This window comes from Pan troglodytes, chromosome 6 (genome assembly GCF_028858775.2).
Source record: "Pan troglodytes isolate AG18354 chromosome 6, NHGRI_mPanTro3-v2.0_pri, whole genome shotgun sequence".
Lineage (NCBI taxonomy): Eukaryota > Metazoa > Chordata > Mammalia > Primates > Hominidae > Pan > Pan troglodytes.
The window spans coordinates 56,129,568-56,143,539 of NC_072404.2; the positions used below are offsets into that span (position 1 = coordinate 56,129,568).

Below are 13,972 nucleotides of genomic sequence, written 5' to 3' on the forward strand. Positions count from 1 at the left end.
CAGATCTTCCTTTCTGCTTTCTTGTGACTACCTGCATCTCAAGAGCCACCTGCAATGGTACATCTCAATAAATACAGGCTTTCTGAATAAATAAATGAATACATGCCACCAGAATGTTTATGCTTCCGGAAATCCTGCTCCAATCCTGTTCCTATTCAAAGAATCAACTGGGAGTGACACACAGCTCTGTTCTTCTTTGTTCTGATCTGTTCAGGTCAGATTAATCTATTATTTTTTATTACTCATCAAAAACATCTTCAGAAACTTTTCATCAGAAAGATTTTTTGTGTAAACCTATCTATCTCCTCCAAATCACTATATCTGACTCAGTGTGATTTTTAGTCTCTTCTAACCAAATGATATTGATAGAAATTTGTTGCTTTTGAGAACCTAAGTGTATTTCTCTTACAAATTTCAAAGGGAATAAAGTGAAAGTATTATCAGGAAGTGGGAAGAATTCATATGTCAGCTGCAGCCCATCCCTGATTCGAAACCTACAGGCAGAGATGTGAATGGTCAGTAGTGCTAAAGGATTTCTGTGGTTCCTGCAGAACCAGGAGACACTGAGGTGCCAAGACAGGGCCTTACAGATGTTTCAGGAAACCAAGCACCCAGAGGAGTATCTTGCCAGGTTCACCAGGTGCTTCCTACCCAGGCACTGCCAGCAGGACAGCCCTAGCTCTGCACCAGCCCCCTGCCTCTCCTCTGCATCCTGCTCCTTCACCCCCAGCAGCAGGCGGGAGCTAGTGGACTATGCTTAGAAATAGCCAAACCAACGAGGGAGCCCAAGAAAAAGGATCGAGGACCTCTCACCAGGCCAGTGATCATTACTTTTCAAAAACAGCAGAGGCAGAAGCTGGAAGTCATGAAAACTGGGAAAAAGAAACCAAAGAAACAGTGTCTTTGTTGCAACAGTTTCATCCAAGTCCTGGGTATATAAATAAAATAAAATTTTATTTTTTAGCAAAAAAAAACTTTTGCTGTTATTTAAAAATATTCTTGCTGTTTTCCAACCATCAGAGGAGACATGCACTTTTCATTGCTGTTAACAGATCTTTTTTTATTGAAGAAAAATACAATTATGATGACTTCCATAGATTATTTCATTGAATTTCACGTAATTCTATCAAGACCATTGTGAAGTAGACGTGCTCTGCAGATGAGAAACTGAAGCTCAGGCTTTAAACAACTTGCCAAACACAGTTACTAAGAAACAAAACTATTAACCATATCGTATCACCTCAATCATCCTTTTACTTTCCTTTGAAAGTAAAAAACTCACTCTCTTTTGAAAATCCCATCCAGGCTCTACCTGGACAAAAGTGCCTAGCTGCCTCTCTTTCCATAGTGAGCTCTGAATAAGTAGCCTTTGATTAATCCTATAGGTGGTCTCTATTCTTTCGATAATACAGCCTCATAAGAAGAAAAATTGGTGATTTAGCAATTATTGCCTGAATAAATTAAAGTGTTTTATTTAATACTTTAACATTATGAAGAGGGCAATATATGAATTAATATGTAAATAAAATAAAATGACTTTAGACATAATATGAAAAAAAACAGTTTTACATGTTCCAATTTCTCCCTATATGTTTTCCCATCCATTGTGCATTTTACTGTTGTCCCTAAGGGTTTGAACATTTGATTTATATCACCTCTCTGGTCCCTCTGAGTCTATCCACAGACCCCAGGTTGTAATAATATAAGCTTGACTTCCTTCAACTCCACCCGGTTGGGGGCAAGGGTAAGGCATGGTACCTGCAGCCTGACTGCTGTTTTGTTTTGTTTTGTGACAGGGTCTTGCTCTGTTGCCCAAGCTGGAGTGCAGTGGTGTCAATCATAGCTCACTGCAGCCTCAAACTTCTGGGCTCAAGGGATCCTCCCGCCTCAGCCTCCTAAGTAGGTTGTTGGGACTGCAGGTGCATACCACAACACCTAATTTTTAAATTTTTAATACAAATGGGGTTTGATTTTTAAAGTTTAAAATTTTTTTGTACAAACAGGGTCTTGCTTTGTTGCCCAGGCTGGTCTGGAACTCTTGGCTTGAAGTGATCTTCCCACCTTGGGCTCCAAACTCAAGTGTGAGTCACTGCACCCAGCCAAGGAGCCTGACTCTTCACAGTGCACTCCTCATCTCATTGGGACATTGGTTGGGCTAGCAGGGAATAACTGTTCTTACTTGGAAAGTACTCCTCTCTGTCAGGCATGTGGCAAGGTCTTCCATATGTGATCTCCTTAACCCACAAACAACCCCACCAGGAGGGTTATATTATCACCACCAATTTACAGATGGGGAAATTCGGCTTTGAGAGATTAAGGACCTCAGTCAGATTCATAAGCCCAAACTATCTGGGCTCTTAGCCCCACATGCTCCCGCCTCAGTGGGCTACACCTTGGTGAGATGCCTATGTTTCGTTCCACCGGTCCACTCCTGAAGACCAAGGCACAGGTTTAGAGAGACGTACCAGGGGCTAAAGGTACTTCTGCATCCAAGAACTAGAGGTGTCCCGTGTCCCCTTTACAACATTGTTGGCCTCCCTCTGGGCCTTGTACCTTATGTTTATTGCCTCATTTAATCCAGGTAAGGAGTCTTTAGGATTGGTGGCATGTATTCTTCTTACAGACAAGGAAGATGATGCTCAGGAGTTTGGATAACCTGCCCAAGGTCACGCAGTGGAGGAGAGGACTAGAAGGTAAATCAATGGACCTTTCACTACCTTCCCCTTCTCTGGGCTGTAGCAGTGAGTTAACTGGCTCAGGCTTGCCCAGCGGAATGCCCTTCAGGACACACTGAGTACTGTAGTAAGAGCTGCATATGCGCTCAGGAAGAATGTGGATAGACGCTGTTTGTGATTCACGGGTAAAAGGGCCTTCTCCCAGAGGCAGCAGAGGCAGATCCTGTCTCTGGTGTGCCCTGGCCCCCGACTTGGAGGCCTCCTGGGCCAGGCCACGACCTTCCCCGGCAGCGATGGTCTCCAGCCACACTCAACTGCCCTGAAGGGACATTTCCTGCTTATTCCCTTGCCCGGCTGTGTCCTCCACCCGGAAGGCCTGTGCCTTCTTCGCCTGCATGTCCTACCCTGAGGAGGCTCCCTTGGTCTTTCATCGCTCTCCCTACGGGTCTTCACGCCTTCCCGAACCACCGCGCCCAAGCAGGAGCACGTTCTCGGCCCTCTTCACAGGGCGCTCCTCCTCACAGGGGTGCCCGGGATTTTTATTCTGTGCCTTCCTGGTGGCTCCTACAAGTCTGGAAGGGCAGGAGGCGCATCTCACTCCTCTGGGTCCCCTCCCCTAGCGCCTGGCGGGAGCCCAGGCTGCATTTGTGGAATTCATGCCTTTTTCTCTCCTGCTCAAGCTGAACACATTGCTGGCTCCTGCTCGGGTGGAGCCCGGCTAATTAGAGTGAGGGGCTCCCCGTAGGGCGAAGGGGTGCGCTGTCAGAGGTGGCATTCCCGTTTTACGGAGACACACGGTGTCTTACACGCCAGGGAGAGGTCTGAGACGCAAAGAGCCGTCGAGCGGGCTGCGGGATTGCTTCGCTGTCACCTCCGCCTGCAGCCACCCTTCCGCACGCACTTGTGTGTGCACCCAGGCCAACATGGAAGGCGCCATCCTAACTTCTGCCGTGAGCAGGTGGGAGGGAAGAGAGACGAGAGGTATTCCATTGGTTGTCTGGGAAAATGAATTGCACCTTCCCCTCCCTTGCGGAGGATCAACTTTTCCCACCCCCTCGGGTGGGCACTCGCATCCTGGGGCCGGAGCCTGAACCCGGGAGCCAAGGGGCCCCAGTTCCAGGGACGTGAAGCTGAGCGTACAGCGGGCGCTCCCAGACACTGGGGAAAGTGCTTTACGATGTCCCGAGTCCCTCGAGTCTCGCCAGCGGGGCGAGCGTGAGGGTGCCCCGACCGACCAGCGGCCCCGGGTGCAGGGTGGCGGGCCCGGCGGCGCGCGTCCCCCTCCCCCTCCTGGCGGCCCGCACGTGTCGCCCGCGCCGCGCCCCCACGGGTTACGCGCGGGTCCCGCAGCGCCGCGGCCGAGCCGGGCTGCCCGGCCCGCGGACACAGCGCCGGCCGCCGCATCCCGTGCGGGGCCGCGGCGCGATGCTGCGCTGGAATGAGGAAGCGCGGCGGCGAGGGGAGGGCCCGGGCGCGGTGCGCGCGGGGGTGGCGGCGGCGCGCCGAGCGGGCCCGGCGCGGGCGAGCGGGCTGCAGCCGGCGGCGGCGCCAGCAGGTACGGCCCGCTCCCGCCGCCGCCCCGGCGGCCTTTGGGGGCTGAGCCGGAGCCCGGCGCGATTACAAAGTTTTCGTGCGCGGCCCCTCTGGCCCGGAGTTGCGGCTGAGACGGGCGCCGCGCGAGCCGGGGGACTCGGCGACGGGGCGGGGACGGGACGACGCACCCTCTCCGTGTCCCGCTCTGCGCCCTTCTGCGCGCCCCGCTCCGTGTACCGGAGCAGCGATCCGGGAGGCGGCAGAGAGGTGCGCGCGGGGCCGAGCCGGCTGCGGGGCAGGTCGAGCAGGGACCGCCAGCGTGCGTCACCCCAAAGTTTGCGGGGCGGCAGGGCGCGCGCTCTGGCCACCCGCCGCTCTGGGCGGCAGCAGGTGGCAACGCAAGGGCGCGGCGGGGGCCGCCGGCGCGGAGGGGGCCAGGTACGCGGCCCGCGGGCGGCGCTGTGCGCGCGGGGCAGCCGGTCGGCCGGGAGCGCGAAAGCCGGGTCTGAGCCGGCTGGGGGCGGGGAGTGTGGCGGAGAAATGGGGAACAATGCGAGTGAGCAACTTCAGGAAGTCATTGTGAAAGAAAGCTGGGAAGAGCTCCGCGGCCAAGTTAGCAGGACACTCTAACAAGTGACTGCGCGGCCCGCGCCCGGGGCGGTGACTGCGGCGACCCCCCTGGGTCCCCGCGCGGCGCATCCCAGCCTGGGCGGGACGCTCGGCCGCGGCGAGGCGGGCAAGCCCGGCAGGGCAGAGGGAGCCCCGGCTCCGAGGTTGCTCTTCGCACCCGAGGATCAGTCTTGGCCCCAAAGCGCGACGCACAAATCCACGTGAGTGTTTTCAAATTGAATTTCAATAGGAAAACTTGGGGTAACTGGTGAATTTAAAAAAAAAAAAAACACAGTAAAGAAAAGCGGTAAGGTTGGTAGACCCTGGTGTCGCTCAGGTCCGCCTCTCCTTTCTGAGGACAGTGAGAGTTCACTTCTGTCAAGCGTCTGTGCTCTGCACTGTGCCAGCAGGTGCAGGACCAGGCCGGCATGGGACACTTCTGAGCAGCCCCGCTGTCACCAGAAGAGGAGTTCTAGCTCCCAACCATATTTAAATTTATGTAGACCTACATATACCCACGGAAGTCAGCCTTTATAAAGTCGTGTGTAAAGAGTTTTCCTTATATTTGAGCCGAGAGCTTTCTTTTTATACTATAAATATGATGAGATCGAGTCTGAACTTGATTTCTGCAAGAGAGGAATTATCCCGGCTTTGAAAAGTTAGTCCTTTTGCTGACCGCAGGTTTGACGCTCAAGTCACCAAACCTTCTCAGGAAAACCCTTAGTAATATTAAGGCATCAGGTTACTTGCGGTTATATTTGAAATGTATTTTAAATATTTGTCAAGCATCGCTGCTGATGCCTAAGGAACCTCGTGAGGGCTTGTTTTTCCTTCTAATTTGGAGGCATCTAATGACCGAAAACCGTAGCGATTCCATAGGGTCTGACCAGGCACAGCTTTCAAATGCAGCTTCCCTCTCTCTAGGGACTGCAGCCCACCCAGACTGAATTTCAATGCGGTGCGCTTTGCTTAGGTTACCCACTCACAATTTCCCACTGCGCCGCAGGCAGTATATTTCAGCTTTGAGATACCTTGTTTTAAACTTCCAGACAAAATGGTGTTGAGGAAATGTCTCCTTACTAGTCCCATCAACTTCTGTTAAAAGAGGAAAATTTATGGAATTTGAAAATACTGCGTATGATATTTAAACTTTCATAGACATTCAAATGCTTTTAAGGCCAGGTTCACTTTGGTTATGAGTTGAGGGGTGGGGGGACCCACATAGAAATGTCCTGGGTCCTCTTGAGTTTATTTCTTTGTTTGAAGATGTTTGTTCAATGAGGTTTATTGTACTCATCTTTTATATGGAATTTTTAAAAGTAACAATTTCAGTATTATTTATATTAGAATGTGTCAGAATTATTTCCGTGACAAATCAGATCATTTGGGCTATGGCTTAAAATGTACATGAGGCAAATATTCATGACAAGAAGATTCACCTTCTTACACTGGCATCTTGTAAAACGCAGAACAAGTTAAAGAAATAATGTGTACACATACAAATAATGATGTCACATTAAAAATACTACACTATTCTTGCTTGATGGAATGTATCTGATTTCCAATTTCACCATGAACGTATTTCATACATTTTTTACATGAAAAAAAATGTGACTCTAAGTCTCACAGTCAATCAGAGCTGGTGACCAGAACACTTTATTGAACTAAATGGTCATGTTTTCTTCCCCTTTTGTTTCACAGTGAGAGTTGAAGGAAGGAGTTTAGAAACTCTCCAGTACTTGTTTAATTCATCAGTGTTCTAATTAGAGTGGTACCTCTTGGAAAACTATACACACCCCTAATGCAGAAACATCATAGCAATAATCACCCACCCTCAGGGTCTCCAGGAGACCACAACGGCTGCAGATAAAAGTCTGGATGTGTTAGGTTTGACCCTTTTGAAGAGTTTTACACAGGCTCCTAAAGAGAAGATCAGCTGTGGCCGTTTGTAGCCATTTCCTTTGTCGAAAAACTAAGATCGCAGTGAATGTATTAGCCAAGAGGTCTAAAGCCCTGTTGTACTGCAGGCCACTGTCTTCCTTGTTTGACTAGAGACTTGGAGTTTGAGAACAGTGGTTCTTTGGTTTGGATACATTTTTTGTTCTTGATTTGGATGTGTGTGTTTCATGCGTGGTTAATATAGCATATTTTCAATATAAATGTCAAAAATTTTGAAAGAGGAAAGAACTCTCTATATATTAATATACGTATACACACACTTCAAGATTATGCATTTATTAACAGATACATGAAATAAATTCCATGTGCATATGCACATATGCACACAGAGCGTGCACACACACAGCATGCACACAGCGTGGAGTGAGAGGCATGGGGCAGTGTGGAAGAGTTTTAACATCAAACAGACCTGAAATGAGTATTAAAGGCCCCCTTTATTTTTAAACTTTTACTAAAACAAGATGGATTTCCCTATGTTATATAATGGTGAATTTTAGGCATAAATAACGTTTTTTGAGTGTTGCATAATTGTACGTATTAATGTAATGTAACTGTAGTTAACTAAGAATTCATCAAGGATAGCAGTTTTGTGGCATTTTTTTTTCCTCCTCTAATCTTTGGACTTGTGAAATAATTTCACTATGAAATAAATGTTGGTTCTTGTCATATTCTAAGGGAGATTGATGTAAGTGGCTCCACTCCAGCTTACAGAAGGTAAACCACGACCTTTTTGCGTTCTCTGAAAACGCTTGTCTTCCGATGCCTCTGTTTCTAAGACTGACAAGCACTCTGGGGGCACTGTGATGCCTGCTTCTAGCGGCAGAGTTGCTGCAGCTCCTGTCCTGGCTGTGAACATTGTTCTCTCTCTGGTGTCTCTATGTTCATAACTACAGAGACTTCAGCTCTATTCCATTTCATATTTGTGCTGAATAATCATTCCATTTTATGGGAGAAAACACAAGATGTAAAAGCAACAAGTGACCCATCCTTTGAAGCTTACAAGAAGAGAAACATTAATCTATTTCACGTCTTGAAAACAGATCAGTTTTATTTTGCTCAAAAAGGGCACATGTACATTTTTGATCTATGTCTTAGAAACGTAGAGTTTCAGAGGATCAGCATTATACACACTGTCACACACACACACACTTAAAATTCAGATGAGGAACAAGATAGGAATGAGGTTTTGTTAGGGATGCAGAGCACCTAAAACCAAAGGATATTGACAGTAACAAAGCTGTTTTTACTGTAGTGCTGACTGAACACTCATGCTGGTGTCTTCATGTGGACCATGGCTTTCTTGTATTTCTTTGCAGTTTAATAAATGACTTCATATCTCAGGTTACCTTTCCACATCTCCTGGAATATATGTTTATGTCCTTAAAGTTTCAGTGTCATCACTTTAGTAGCTTTAGTTTGAGTTTTTAAATGTTTGGTAATATTCCAACAAATATTTTTTAAGACATTATGAAACCTTATGAAGTGCCATATATTACAAGTGAGATAAAACAGCAAGCAAAAGAAGGTTTGCAGAAGGTTTTTAAGTGGCGAAGTGCGGGCCTGCCCATTTTGGTGTCTCCTTGGTGGTTACTCCTGAGAAGGGCCTGGAGGAAGAGCAACTGAGGCCTAATCTACAGGCAACTGCCAAATTGTTTCAGTTGACGTTTTTCCCTCTCATGTTTGACTATAATAAATAGGTAGTTGCCAGAGGAGTCTTCAGCCAACCACTTGGTAATAAACTGTTAAAAATGGTGCAAACCCTAGGTCACAGGTGTGGGGGCCATTTGTCTTGCCTGTTAACAGGCCTGGCCTTAATTCTTTTCTCCCATGGCCATTTCTGCCTTTGGGGAACTCACAATTCCTGTTGACTAAAAGAGCACCCTTTTCCACCACAAGCCTGACAAATCAGACGTCCACATAATTTCTGAACTCATTTTGGTTAGGACAGGAAGCACAGGCTCCCTTCCTGTCTGTGTTTTCCTAAGAGAAAACGGTCTTCCCTCCTTTTTTGCATATTTGGCAAGTGGTTCCACCTTTCTCTGCACCCTGGTGGAGTGTGAAGGCAGCAGAGGAACCTTGGAGGAGGAAGAGGACACAGAGGCCCTGTAGCCAGGCACCAAGATCCCTCCCAGGTGGCTGAGTCTGAGGGGAACTCCGAGCAGCCCTAGGTCCTCAAAGTCTGGATTTGTGTGGAAAAGGCATCTCTCACTTGGCCTTGGCGAGGCCTCGGTTGGTTGGTGAGTGCCACACGGTTTGTGTGCTTGCATAGATTGGAATAGCCAGTGTGTTCTTCCCTCTTCCCTGCTGGTGTTTCCACAGTGGGTGGCCTGAGCCCAGAGCAGCTCCCCATATCCCTGTGCAGGCCACCTGTCTCGGGTGATGGAGAGCATCATTATGCTCCGTCTGAACGCTCTGCTTTCGGATGGCCCCATGCTCCACCTCCTGATAGCTCGTGGCGCGGGGCCACGGCTTAACGAATGGCTGAAAATGGGTCCTAATTAGTGGAAAAGTGCTTTCTTCATATTTTCTCACTCGAGTGTGCAGTGATTCATTTTTCTTCTGCAATCAGCTCACTGCTAAAGTAAATCTGACTCTCTTCCCGCCATTGCACACCAAAAGTTAACTCTAATGGGTAGGAGGTTAGGTTTGTTGAGACAGCAATGCAGTAAAAAGAGGGGATCCAATGTGGTCTTGTCTGTCTGGTCTTCCTTTCTTCGTTTTTTCCTCCCTTGTCTTCTCTGTCATTCCCTCCCCTCCATTTGCCTTGCCTTTCCTGTCCTTCCCTTCCCTTCCCTCCCCTCTTTCTTTCTATAATTGGTGGGGGGTTTGCACAGACTGCCGAAACACTAAGAACTGTGTAAAGTGTTTTTGAATGGCCTTACACATATTGAAGTAGATTTTTATGCTCCATTTTTGAGATCACACACTAAAATCTATACCTTTAAAGCATTTTCTGTTAGTTTGAAACTATTTGAAAATGAACAATGTGGTTTAGATTAGAGTCCTGTTCTGAAGCTAGGAGTTCCACTATGAATATTGATTTATCAGTTTTTGACAAATTTTTGTTGTTATACCAGATTTTCACTGGCAAACCTAGAACAAATAAAATTCCACATAAGATACTTCCCTAGACCTAATGGGAAAAATGTTTAATTTAGAGTCTTTAGGAGAAATGAGAATGAGGAATTGACCTTTTGTAAGCTTACTTCTGAGGCACTCTGAAGTGTGTTCCAGTGCTTTTAATGGAAACTAGAGAGAGCCAGCAACCCCCTAGTGTGAGCCCCACTTTTAACCGGAAAAAGTGACCTTTTCCTCCTCCTTTGTGCTGAGTTTTGTGTAGGGCAGAAAATTAAGCTGATATTCAAAGAGATTCACTGCAAAAACATATTGATAAATCGTATATTCTATTTCATTAAATTAAAACCATACTGCTAATTATCTCAGGTTGTTAAACATAAGGCAATTAATTATCATTTTAAAAGTTGGTAGGAAGTTGTGAGTACTTTTGCAGTATGAGTGTTTTCCCGCTTTAGTATGAGGTTGTGTATGTTTGCTTGAATTTACAGAATTTTAACTTTAAGAGCAGACAATGTTTTGTTAAAGAAATGAAATTTGCTAAAAAGGAGCATGTAAAGTGAAACATTAAAAATAAATAATTTCAACTTACTTAAGAGCTGCAGAAAAATCTGATTGCTGTGTTTAAAATGAATTTTCCCACATTTTGCTCTCTTATGGACAGGAGCATTTTCTGTCAGGTTATAAATAAAGACATGCCCATTTTTGTACCCCCACAAATGAGGAAGTTGTAAGCTCTCTGAGGTTTTACTGATGAGCCCCCTCCCCCTGGGTTTGCATGAAGAGATCATAGGCCACAAATAAAGGACTACAAAATGGGGTCTAAACTATCCTGGTGGGGCCTGATATCCACGTTTCGCATGGACCTTACAATGTGATGAATGGTTTTGGCATGAGTGTCTTAAGAATGCTTCCAGATTCGGGTTACAGGACAGCCAGCGCTGAGCTCCCTATTGCAGAACAAAATAGGAATCTAGAACTTTCTTGCTAACAGGATCCAGCTAAAACACCAAATTAGATTCTTAAATGATGTTCTTTTCTGTCATTATTTGATTGTTGTCAGTAGCAGTAATTGTTACCAAGCCATTGATGCATTTATTCTTCCCTTTGCCCTTCTGAGACACAGCTCATTTTGACTTCAGTGGAACCCCTCGAAGGTGGGGTGATGAGCAAGGTGAATTTTCAAAGTAAAGCTACTAAGAGACCAAACTACAATTTAAGGAACCTGATTTTTGAATCAAATTCCATATACTGTGGGTATAGTTCAACATAGATTAATTTCTTATAGTTATTATGAAAAAATCTCATCTTAATTGATGATAGCTGATAATTTTGTGGGTGTCGTAAACAAAACAGAGGTCAGAATTCAGTCCCTTGGGGAAAATTTCCAATTAGTAAGAAACCAAGTGGCCTACCTTAGTTTGAAGACACCCGTCAGGATGTCTGCACCTTTTCATCCTCTCTGGAGGAAAGACTAAATACCCATTATTGTATATAGGTCAGGCCAAAGCAGCCTTTTATATTGCAAGGAATAAGAGGTAAATAGATATATGTGCAACAATGAATCCCCTAATGTGTTTACTCTAGAACACATGTTCTTTCTGTATTTATATGTAGATTTTGTAGATCTTGTCTTACCACCTGCTAATGGTAGATACTATATCTAAATAAGTTGAGGAAAATTTATAGTACCTAGGAATGTGTCCTCAGTGGGCCAATCAATCAATCATGACTTCAGGTTATTTTTAATAAATATACACGTATGGGTTCATAAACAATGGGATGTTCTTGTGAAGATCTAAATAATTTTACTTCTTTGGGACTAAATAAAATATAGCTTTTGCCAAATAAACTCACACAAGCACTTATTTTAATAGAAGTCAAATGGCTTTGCAGAAACTTCAGTTTTACAGGTGCATTGTTTGAAATGTTACAGGTATACAAGTGGATTTCTCTATTATGTACAGTGTTAAGTTTGAGTTTCAAAATGTCCGCCTGAAATGATTTACTTGTACGTTAAGATAATTTCACTGGTAAGAAGGCAAGATAAAGCATTCTTTGTGACACCATATGGCCTTGCTGAGGGAAAAACTTACTGTTATAAGTTTGTGTTTATCTCCCTTTTTTAAAAAAATGAAGAAAAAAACGTTTAAACGTTTAAAATAATGGGAACACAGCAGTTCCTGGGCTCCTCTGTCTCTTTATCTTATTATAGTAAATTACCAAAAAAATAATGACCTGGGGCATGTCTGTGTGGACCCTTCTTTTGGAGGCAGTTTCTGTGTTTTGTAAAGCTGTAGGTTCTATTTTCATTGCACTTCATATTGTTGCACAGCTCCTGACCATGCATGAATGTCTTCTGAAATCGGTAAGAGGGCAGAAGAAAATGATTCTAAACTTAGATTTTTTTAACTTAAGTGATGAAGTGTGAAACGCCATTTATATTTGAGGAAGCTACCTAGGAAGTGGCTCATGTCGATGGCCCAAATCAGAAGAGGGCCTGTAAAAGCCTCTATCAATTTTGACTGTGTATGCTTCTCCCATGGCTGCTCAATAAACAGCAGTATTAGTTTAAGAGTGGATGGTACAGTAGTATAGACGGGAAGCCTCTCCTCTCCGTGTGAACCGTGCACCCCTATGAGAGGGTAGAGACGATACAATATGCCTGTAACGTCAGGACAGACAGTCATGGCCAGCTTGAACTCCGGCCCTGGGCTTCTTGCAGCAACAAACGTGAACACAGAGGACTGTCTCCAACTCCACTTTCTCTATTTTTAAAACAACTTTTTGAATACAGTATCTGCCATCTTTTCTTATACCTCACTTTCAAACAGGTGGCCCCACTGTGGCATTTAAAATGTTCTGTTTCTTTTCCCTCTGTATCAAATACCTCTTTACCAAGAAAACATTCAAACAGCATAGTTTTTAACTGTATTTTGAAAGGTTTCCTTAGTTCCCTTTGACCCTTCCTCTTTTGCATATCAGTTCCTGGCCATAAAAATAAAAAATGCTAGGACAGAATTGCACATCTGAGCTGATTTGCCCTCAGAAAGTTTCACAGTGGAACAAACCGCAGGAGGAGTTTTCTGTGGCTCAGTTAAATGTCGGGGGAGGGTGGTGTGAAAGCCAAATTGGATTCCTGCTTTCCTGTTTAAATCTTGTTTTTCATTGTTATTTGCACCAGCAGTACTCTGTGGAATAATCATGAAAATGTGTAGATTGGCAGCTAATTTTTGAAAAATGAAAAGAATCAGAAATGAAATAAGAGTGTTCGGAAGTTTTTATGTTCTCTCAACCTGTTTTGTCAAATTGTTACAAAAACCTATAAGGTCTCTTTGACTAGATACAAAGACTTTGCATATTGCCTTAGCTTTCTCTTGAAGCATTTCCTTTTTTAAAATACAGTGTAATTCACAGTGATATGATAGATTTGCAAAAATAAAATCTACCAGTCTGAAGATGAAAGGACTTGTCTCTTAGCAGGAATAATGGGTTTTATTAAAGAGGTCTGTGACCTAAGGCATTTTAAATAAATTACAGGCTTGGTCCCTGTCTCCCCCATGTATCTACTCCCTTCAGTATAAGCATCATTGAGTATTTAAGGAAATAACCCCAAATGTAACTCTAGTGTAGCTTCACTTGTCAGGGAGGAAAAAGTAAATAGCATACATTTGGCCAAATAACCAGAACTTTACTGTAGAAGTTTTATGATGAAATTTGCCTTTATTGCAGAGTATTACAAAGATCATGTTTAGTTTCTAGCAGTATATAAGTAGCATCCATCCTTATCTGTCATGCATTTGGAGTGTGCGACCCCTGCACTGGGCTGCAACATTCTGATGGGCAAGAGTGCTAGAGAGAAAGAGGCATCACCATCAGACTGCATGGGTTCAAGTCTCAGCTCTGTCGTTGATTAGCTGTGTGACCTGGGGAAAGCTATTTCTCTTAGCCTTGGTTCTCTCATCTATAAAATGGAGATAATGATGCAGATGCCTTGGGTTTAATTGGGAGAGTTAAAGACACATTTACATATTTAGCAAGTAGGTGTTGAATCCTAGCTCTACATTGGACACTATGCCAGGTGCTCAAATAAACAAGTGGACAAGACAGACAACACCCAT

At 44.8% G+C, this 13,972-nt stretch overlaps 1 protein-coding gene across 37 annotated transcripts in view; it reads left to right on the forward strand.

Annotated features, from left to right (window-relative positions):
- Positions 1 to 4,162: 4,162 nt before the first annotated feature.
- IKZF1 (IKAROS family zinc finger 1) overlaps positions 4,163 to 13,972 on the forward strand; it is a 100,378-nt gene continuing 90,568 nt past the window's right edge. For 8 of the 37 annotated variants that reach the window (XM_016957450.4, XM_016957455.4, XM_016957462.4 and 5 more), the window contains exon 1: positions 4,832 to 5,038. The gene's annotated coding sequence lies outside the window, so the exon portion shown is untranslated. Of the gene's footprint in view, positions 4,647 to 4,723; positions 5,039 to 8,808; positions 9,014 to 13,972 lie in introns of those variants that run through there. The other 29 variants (XM_016957453.4, XM_063815366.1, XM_054687532.2 and 26 more) reach the window with 20 other exon arrangements.